Source organism: Bos indicus, chromosome 19, assembly GCF_029378745.1.
Source record: "Bos indicus isolate NIAB-ARS_2022 breed Sahiwal x Tharparkar chromosome 19, NIAB-ARS_B.indTharparkar_mat_pri_1.0, whole genome shotgun sequence".
NCBI lineage: Eukaryota > Metazoa > Chordata > Mammalia > Artiodactyla > Bovidae > Bos > Bos indicus.
In genome coordinates, this window is record NC_091778.1 from 36,058,357 (window position 1) to 36,067,799 (window position 9,443).

Consider the following 9,443-nt stretch of genomic DNA (forward strand, 5'->3'; position numbering starts at 1 on the left):
AGGGTTACCAGATAAAACTAAGTTTTGAAATGTGAGAATGTGGTCCAGCAGGCAGACAGAGTTCGTGTGAGCAGCGAGCTGACTTGCACATGGTTCACTGTGAAGTGACAACCTGTTCCCGTGTGTCCAGGTGCTGAGACATAGCAATAAACTCAACAACAACAACAAAAATAAATTAAATAACCTGATTAAAAAATGGGCAAAGGGCTTGAATAGACATTTGTACAGTGATGATATAGAAATGACCAACAAGCACATGAAAAGATGCTCAACATCAATAATTATTAGAGAAATCAAATCAAAACACCCACTAGGATAGCTACTATTTAAAAAAAAATCTAGGGAAAAAAAAACCTAGAAACTCAGCATTAAAAGAACTAAGGTCATGGCATCTGGTCCCATCACTTCATGGCAAATAGAAGAGGAAAAAGTGGAAACCATAACAGACTATTTTCTTGGACTCCAAAATCACTGCAGACGATGACTGCAGCAATGAAATTAAGAGAGGCTAACTCCTTGGAAGGAAAGTTATGACAAACCTAGACAGCACATTAAAAAGCTGCTGCTGCTAAGTCGTGTCAGTTGTGTCTGACTCTGTGCAACCCCATAAATGGCAGCCCACCAGGCTCCCCCGTCCCTGGGATTCTCCAGGCAAGAACACTGGAGTGGGTTGCCATTTCCTTCCCCAATGCATGAAAGTGAGAAGTGCAAGTGAAGTTGCTCAGTGTCCGACTCTTCTCGACCCCATGGACTGCAGCCTACCAGGCTCCTCCGTCCATGGGATTTTCCAGGCAAGAGTACTGGAGTGGGTCCAGTGCCTTCTCCGATATTAAAAAGCAGAGACATTGTATTACATTGTATACATTGCTGTATTAAAAAGCAGTTGATATTACTCAGCCAACAAAAGTCTGTATAGTCAAAGCTATGGTTTTTCCAGTAGTCATGTATGGAGAAGGAAACGGCAACCCACTCCAGTATTCATGCCTGGAAAATCCCATGGACTGAGGAGCCTGGTAGGCTACAGACCATGGGGTCACAAAGAGTCAGACACAACTCAGCGACTTCACTTTCACTTTCATGTATGGATGTGAGAGTTGGACCATAAAGATAGCTGAGCACTGAAGAATTGATGCTTTGAAACTGTGGTGCTGGAGAAGACTCTTGAGAGTACCTTGTACTGCAAGGAGATCAAACCAGTCAATTGTAAAGGAAATCAGTCCTAAATATTCACTGAAGGGCTGATGCTGAAGCTGAAGTCCCAATAGTTTGGCCACCTGATGTGAGAGCCGACTTATTGGAAAAGACCCTGATGCTGCATTCCCTCCCTACCTGAAGGCCCTGGGGGCTCCAGTCTCACCACTCCTCTGGCAAGTGGTTCTTATAATGAGTACAAGACACACCTCAGCAATAACCATCAAGGAACTTTGGAAAAACAAGATTTATTACTAACAAGTCCTGGAAGGTACATGGCACACCCAGGGCCACCCAGAAAGATAGGAGGGGGGTGGGTACAGATCTGGGGTTCTGCCTTTACTGGGGTGGAGAGTGGGGTACCTAGAATTTTGTAGGTTTACTCTTTGTTGATGAATTTAAAGCATAAGAACAAGAGTTGGTGTGTCAGAAAGGAAAAACGGGGTCCCTCAAACAGGCAGTTATCTGGGTCACCCAGGGCTTTCTGACTGGAGAACTTGATGGTGAGGTGGCCTGGCTCTTCATCTGCTGTGTAACTGGTAACTGTGTCACACAGCTGGCAGTATGTTTATTCGAGATGGATGTCTCTGAATTGGCAATCAAAAGCTTATTGTCCAGGCACTCTCTTTATAGCAAGGACGGCGACTGCTATTAACACCTGGGGGCCTATTTCTAATCGGTCTCTAAGGCCTGTTCCTGGAGGTCTTCTGTGAAACCTTTTATTATCCATAGAATCACCCCAAGGTATCAGCAGCAGGACCACATGTCAGCAGGGCCCTGGGCTCCCCTCTTCCAGCCCGAGGTTAGCTTTTGTGGCTCACTCAGGCTACACAGTGACAGCCAGACCTGCTTTCTGGGATGGCTTGTGGCCTTACAGATGTTAAACTTACCTGCGATGTCCTGGTTGGGCCTGGCCACCTATACTCTGGGCTACAGACGTACAGAACAGTGACCCATGGGCCCCCGTGTCCCTCCAGCGAGCTGACCTTATCTGTATCTTTGTGGACAAAGCGCCAACTCCCCAGACTGAACTAGCAGGCTGACTCCCAGAAGATCCCACCCCATCTGCTTCAGGGCCAAGCACTTCACAGGTTCCCGGCACACGGCAGACCTTCCGCATCCTCCTTCCTCACCAGCAAGGTGTCTCCTGGAACCTTGGGTGATGGCCCTGATCTGCCTTCTACCCTTGGTTCTCCCGAGGTCTCTGCAAAGCTAGGGTGGTTTTGTTACCTTGCCTGAGGATGGGGCCAAGGGCCAGAGGCCAGGCCACAGCCCCGTGATGGCCCTTACCGCCTCTCAGTCTTCTTTCTCCATTTCCGGCCATGCTGGAATGTGCTCTGGCTTCTGACGTCCAGCCTTGCAAGGACACTCATGGGGAGGTTGTTGCTGCTATCATTTAAAAAGTCCTCTTCTTCTCCATCTGTTCCTCAGGGATCATCCTGCCTACGGGGTCAGGCCCAGGGTGGTTCCCTGAGAGAGAGAGAGAGTCGGTTTCTGCTTTTGGAGAGTTTTTGTGTGTGTGTGTGTCTTTTTAATAGTTTTAAGCCATTTGCTCATTTTATTAGTTTTATTAATTTTTTTTTTTTTGCCATGCCTTAATGTGAAATCTTAGTTCCCTGACCAGGGATGGAACCCACACCCCCTGCACTGGAAGCACAGTCTCACTGGGCCACCAGGGACGTCTCTGGAGGGAGCTTCCCCAAAGCATCCCAATTCCTCTTTGGACCCTCCTCAGACCGAGCTGGAGTCTGCCTGCCAGGAATGAGCAGAACATTGTAGACAAAGTGCAGTTGGCACTCCTAGTGCAAGACATTGTCTTCCTTCTCTAAATCCAAATATTTTTTTCTAATAAAGGAGGTTTGGGGGAAAAAAGGTCTCAATGTAAATAGATTTAATAGGCACCTGTTGGCTTCAGCTGGGCAGGTTTTCCCATTTGCTCTTCAGAGCTTCCCTGAGACAAATACCCAAGGCTTCCTGAGCTAGGTGACACCTGGGAGCCAGTTTCATGCAGGGCTGTGATGAGAATGACATTATTGAGAGTGAGATAGAGAAAATCTCTGGGAAAATGTCAGGAGTGTTTTAAGGCTCCTGAAAAGAAGGCACAGTCCTGGCAGTCAAGCCACCGCCCAAGCTGCACCCAGGAGAGCTCGGGTTGGCCAGGGAGGCAGGCCCAGTCCATCTTGAGGCCCAGGTGGAGGCCCTGCTAGGACAGGGGCCCCCGCTAATGGCCCAGGAGGGGACCTGACAGAGGTGGAAAGCTGGGCGGAGCTGTGCCTCCAGGCAGCCCACCTACGCTCACCCCTTGGACACGCCCCTGTGTTTCTAACACCAGTGACTCCAGCTGGACCCCTCGGGTCAGGGCCACTGTGAGGGTGCTGCAAACTGGCCACTCCTCCTGCTGGCCTGTGAGCTTCCTGAGCTCTGGCACCTCCTGCCGTAGGTCCCTGGCCCTCTAGGGGCTCCAGGGGTTCCTCCACAACGCCTGCTCCAGGTACTTCAGTGATGCTGAACTCATGGTTCAACATGATAGGCAGTCACTTTCTCCCAAACTCCCCAGCATATCCCTATCTGCACTAAGTGCCCCACACTGCGGCAGATGCGGGGAGGACACTGAGCAAAGATGGGGTTCTGGCTCCTGGAGCCTGTCTTCCCCACTTCCACCGGGCTCGGGTGTGCAGCAGTGGCTCTCGGGGGAGTGAGTGCAGGCCACACAGGGACCCTTTGGTGCTGGATCACTTTCTGCTCACAGAGGACCTCCCAGACACCCCACAAACACCTCGCCTTTGTCTCTCCCACAGCATCCGTGGGAGGAGGCAGCTGGACAAAGGAGATTCGGGAATTGACCTGAATCTACATGACTAATAAATAAAATGAGCCCTTGTAGGCTTCCTGTCTGTGGAGAAAAAATGAGGACAATTCCTTCTAAAGATTTGCTTTGCTCTGAAAAACCCCATGAAATTAGTGTTTTTCTGTAATTGGGGCAGTCACAATGGAACAGCACAGCATTGCCTGCCCTCTGCTCCCAGCTTGCGTTTGAATGAGGCCCGTCTGCCTGGCCCCCGGGTCGGGATTCAGGAGAAACTGGGTTTCTGAGGCTGTATGAGTGGGATGGGGAAGGCGGCCGTGCAGACGGCCCTCGGCCCCCCATTCTGACCCAGTTAGCAGCACAGGACCAGGAACAACCCCACAGGAAACATGGGGCACCCCATAGGCCGAAGGAGGGTCGCTGGGGTCTCTGGAACCCGCGCCTGCAAAGGAAACCCAAATGGGAAAGGGGACAGGTGACATGCCTCCCCACCACAGGGACGCACCCCCACCACAGGCTTCGTTCCCAGGGTTTCAGGCGTGAACGGGTCTCCACCTATCTAGTTCTCACCCCCTGCCCCGGGCTGTGGCTGGAGGGTTCTCCAGGCCTGATCTACAGTACTGACATCTGGGTCAGGAACCCTGATGCTGCAAGTCCTTGCATGGAGGGAAGGGTCACAGCCAGAACTTGAGTCTGAGATAACACTTGGCAAGGCCTCTGGGCTTAACTAGGATGCTCGGTGCTAAACAAGTAGCCACATTCTAGACCTCTAAGCTAAGCTAAGCTAAGTCACTTCAGTCGTGTCCGACTCTGTGTGACCCATAGATGGCAGCCCACCAGGCTCCCCCGTCCCTGGGATTCTCCAGGCAAGAACACTGGAGTGGGTTGCCATTTCCTTCTCCAATGCAGGAAAGTAAAAAGTGAAAGTGAAGTCACTCAGTCATGTGCGACTCTTCGAGACCCCATGGACGGCAGCCTACCAGGTTCCTCCACCCATGGGATTTTCCAGGCAAGAGTACTGGACCTCTAGGCAGACAGATCTTCTAGATACATGATCTTTAATTTAATCTTCGTAAAAATTTACATTCAGGGAACTTCCCTGGTGGTCTAGTGGCTAAGACTCCACGCTCCCATTGAAAGGGGCCCAGGTTTGATCCCTAGTCAGGGAAATAGATCTCACATGCCACATGGCAACCCCCTGAAAAAATCTACACTTGGTGACAAATCTGCTTCTAGCTATGCATTGTTCTAGGTGCAAGGGGTACAGCAAGCAGCAGGAAGATGCTCAAGAAGTCTTGGTCTTAGCATAATTTCCAAAAGGGGAGGAGAGAGGCATCATGTAGCAAAGTAGCATCAGATGGTGAAACTATCAGCTTTGATTTCAAATAGCTGTACCCTTGGGTTGTCCCCAACATCTATGTTCTCCCACAGCAATAGAACCCCAGGCTTCCCCTGTGTGCGTGGTAACTTGAAACACAGACTTCATTTCCCAGGGCCTCTCTTTCTGCTGGTGAAGCAACTGACTAATTTGCGGCTAATGGGATGTAAGCTGAAGTCATACGCAAAGGCAAAGGGCATGACCTTCCTCCCTGTCCTCCTTTTGGCTTCCTGGATTGTGGCTGGAGCTCCAGCATGTGGTTTGGACCATGAAGAAAAAAATAAACTAGTTTGATAAACTATGAGTCTTTGGGGTTTTATTTCTGTTCTTCACAGCTGAACTTAATCTGAACTACTTTAGTCACCTTTACTAATTCATTCCCTCTTAATAACTGTGTAATTTTGAGCAACTGGCTCAAGCCTTCTGAGGTTCCTTTACCTTGGCAATAAAGCAGAATACACTGTAGTACCCACTTCACAGGGCTGCACGAGCCAGTGGCCTGAGGTGCAGAGTTACCCGGAGGTCATTAAAGCACGGAGCACTGAGCCCCATGGGCAGAACTTCTGATTCAGTGGGAACGCAGAGATGTTCATTTGTACAAACCCTCAGACACCGCTGCTGGTCAGAGACTGTACTATAACTACAGCCCATGTAAGCACCAAGGCCATGCAGCCTCCCAGGAGGGACACAAGAGAGGTCCAGATTGCACCCCCAGGGGCAGCATCCTGTGACCTCTCACCTCTGGGGCCCCAACCCCTGATTTCTGGAGGAGTGAGCCTACTTTAGACGCCGAGTGCAGAGGGCTGCAATGGGAGGCTTGGGGACCATCCCTAGGGCAACCTCTGCCCACTCCTCACCTGCGGGGAAGTGGCCTCCACTCTGATGAGTCATGGGGCGGCTCAGGTTGCTTGGCAGTGAGCACCACCTTCCAGGCCCCCCTTCTGCCTGATACAAATACAGATGTGGCTGTAACATGCCCCCAAAGCCCCCCAAAAGCCCCAAAAGCCAAAACTAAAAACCAAAACTCAACCTGGGGGTGGGGACCACCCACGTGAATAGTGCTGACATGTGCCGTCCTACTGCCTGCAGTGGCCAAAGGGGGGCCAGCCCGGACCCAGGGCTCCTCGACACTGAGCAGGGCAGAGGCGCACTCTGGACACACACCCCTGTACTTGGGAAGTCTCCCGTGCCCAGGAGTCCTTTTGAGGTCAGGTCATCCCCTCTCCACTGGTCGGCAGAGCCCACCTCTTGTGTGAGGGGTTCTGGGCACCAGCTGACACCACGAACCCCTTCCCTCCCCAGCCACTCCAGCATCATCAGGGGAGCGATTGTTCACTGCCAAAGGCTTTACCAAGAGGTATGACCTTGGGCAAGGGGCCACACCTCTCTGAGCCTCAGGTTCCAACTCTATGAAGTGGGGGTTACCATGGTCTATACCCTACATCAATCCAGGTGCTTACTGTGGGCAACAGAGAGTTGATTAGCTGCTAATTTAAGCAGAAAGGCATTTCCAAAGAGGATACTATGGGATGTCTCTCGTGGTCCAAGTGGCTAAGACTCCATGCTCCCAATGCAGGGACCCAGATTCAACACCTGGCTGGGGCACTTGATCCTGAATGCTGCAACTAAGACCCGGTGCAGCCAAACAAGTACGTGAAACAAATACACATGGAAAGGATGTCGACACAGGAGACTTCCGTGGAGCCCCTCGAGGTGGCTCTTCTCCACCAGGCAGGTGGTTGCTCAGGTCCCTCTAGAGCATCTGATCTGGTGGGAGGCCCAAACACTGCTGCTGTTATTTTTTAAGCTTCCCAAGTGTCTCCAAGGTGAGTCGAGGTTGAAAACTACTGCCCTGAATCTTTGTATTTGAATCCTGGAAACTTTTTAGAGGGAAGTGTTGAAATGCTCTAACAGCCTCAGAGCCTGCAGAGTTTCTGCAGGGCTGCCTGTTTCTTTCAGTTTCTTCAGGGCTGCCACCCCGGCTTTAGAACAACTGAAATACAGTCCTCAAGGCTGAGCAGACTCGGCCAAAGGCCTTGTTTAAAAAGTCCGCTTTTGAGGGGCATGCGAGCAGGTAAAATCTGACTCACTCCACTGCATCATGATTGCCGTAAACAATCTCCAAACAAGATAGAGAGGAACAAGCCACACAGCGCGTTTGAACACCCAGCTGGTTCCGACGGGCTGGTGACCAGCCGACCACGCAGGACCAGTGCCTGCGGTCTGGGCTGTATTTTGGCTTCAGGGAGCATTAAAAAGAAACAAGGAGGGGACTGCCAGTGGCTGGGACTCTGTGCTCTCAATTCAGGGAGCCTGGATTCTCTCCCTGGTCAGGGAACTAGATCCCACATGCCACAACTAAGACCAGGTACAGCTGGATAAATAAATAAAAAATAAATATTAAAAAAATTTTTTTAAAAGGAAACAAGGAAATGAGGAGGAACAGAGCTGAGGTCACTGGAACTGGGAACCAGCCAGGTTACTGCTTCTTGGGTCACTCTTGGCTGTTTTTCCTTCCCTGTCTGGGAAGGCGTGAGTGGCCACAGCTTCCTGCAGCTGCCACAACAAATGACTACAAACTGCGGGCTTCCAAGGACCCAGATTCATTCCCCGTCTGAAATCAAGGTGGTCCCGGGGCAGCGTGCCCTCTGAGAGCCCCTGGCAGCCGTGGCCGCTGCCCTCGGCCTGGTGTGTGCGTCCGTGCCTCTGCTGTCTCTGACCTGTGCACATCAGTGCATTTAGGAGCCACCCGGGGAACCCATGGGCTCACACCTTGAGATCGTTTGTCATCTGCAAAAACCTTGTGTCCAAGTAAAGTCGCCATCCCAGGCTCGGTGATGAGACACACCTTGGGGACCGCTGCCACGTTTGTTCAAAGTGTGTTTCTACGTGGAGCCCGCACTGGTTCAGGGTTCTGACACCAAAAGCATGCCTTGACCCAGCCCTGGATTCCAGATTTGGGTAAAAACATCAGCTCCAAAGGGCCTTGGCTGAGCAGGGGCCCTGATTCTCAATCCCTGCTTCTCCTTTCCCGTGGACAGTCGGGGATGGGGGAGTGGTCATTTAAAGTTAAGTAAAATGCAGATTCCAACTAGTGGGCCTGGTATAGGGCCTGACCCGTCTACACTTCTAAGGAGCTCCCAGGTCTCTGCCGGTCCAAGATCCACAATAAGAAGCAAGCCTCTGGTGAGTATGAGAAACACCAGGTCCCCCCACCCCTACCACCCACCTAGCGCTCATCCAGGACGGTGCATGCCAGCAGCCTCTGTCACCTTCCAAGAACCTGGTCCAGAAGCCCCCACTCCAGGCCCAGGAGCAAGACTATGGTGCCACCGTCAGGAATTCCAGCGGAGCCCACAACTCCCCCGGAAAATCTGTGCTCTTCCCACTCATCCCCCTTTCCTGCCCTCTGACGAGTCCACAGTCCTCCACTCAGGCCAGACCCAGCCTGCCCACTGCCCCCTCGCCCACCTGTGGGGCCCACAGGGTGCCCCTCCTTTCCGCCAGCCTGGGTGCAGCAAGGTGACAGACACAGGGACAGCAAGGAGGACAGGAAGAGGCTGGAGATCGGATGTGGCTCCAGAAAACCACGTGCTTCCTCCGCTGTGTGAGGTGAGCACCTCGCCTGCAGCCAGCGCATGTGTCCTTCCTGGAGGGCGGCATGGGGGCCAGCGGTGCAGGGGTCCCGGGAAGGAGGCTCCTGCTTCCGTCCACCCCCTGGGCCCAGGAGGAGCCGGGACAAGGGTGGGCTGAACAGGGCTCAGTGATGAAACCACCCTCCCCTCATTCAGCAAATGGCAGCCCCATAGCCAGTGCAGACGTGTCCCCCCTGGACTGACCAGACACCGAGACACCTCAGAACTGTGCCCGTGTGTTTTTGAGCTTGAAGTCACTCACACAAGCATGAGAGGGAAACAATTAAAAAAACCTTGGACACATTTTAACTTGACTCCCACTGTGTGCGGCCGTCTCTCCCCTCAATCTGACGTGAGATGGGAGGGCCAGGCATCGATATGATCTGTAAACAAGGCGAATTCCTCTGGGAGAAGGTCACGCTCCGTGGACGGG